Consider the following 604-nt stretch of genomic DNA (forward strand, 5'->3'; position numbering starts at 1 on the left):
TGCACAAATGCTTCCTTTTCCTAGTGTGGAAACAAACACCACCAAGGACAGAAACCTGGGCTGAAAAGAGAAAATTAGTCATTGCTCATGCTATAGATCTGCCAAAGGGTGATGCTCGTGTTGAGACCCAAAGCTATACCCAAAGGGTTTATTCAGATTATCAATTTTTTGTATCTCAGAAAAGATTGTGATATCATTCATCTATATGGAGATTCGGTGGGAAAAGTTCTATCCTCCCTTTTCCTCCTCCCCTCCCCCCCATTTCTTGTCAGGATAATAGGTATTTCAGGCTGACCTTAAACTCACTATGTAGCTGACCAGGACCCTGAACTTGTGATCCCCCTTCTCTACTCCAGTCCAAATGCTTGGATTACAAGTGTGTACCACCGCAACAGGTTTGTCCAATGGAGGGGATGGAACCCAAATGCTTCATACTTGCTAGGCAAGCAGCCTACCCACTGAGTCTGCCCCTAGGTCCTTGTAATTTATCATGAGGAGGGCCTGCTTTACAGACCAGCACTATTGGAGAAGTACACACCAGAGTCCTCTCTCTCTCTCTCTCTCTCTCTCTCTCTCTCTCTCGCTCTCTCTCTCTCTCTCTCTC

Source organism: Alexandromys fortis, unplaced genomic scaffold (assembly GCF_014885135.2).
Source record: "Alexandromys fortis isolate MF-2015 unplaced genomic scaffold, M_Fortis_MF-2015_v1.1 scaffold_41, whole genome shotgun sequence".
In the NCBI taxonomy this organism is placed as follows: Eukaryota; Metazoa; Chordata; class Mammalia; order Rodentia; family Cricetidae; genus Alexandromys; species Alexandromys fortis.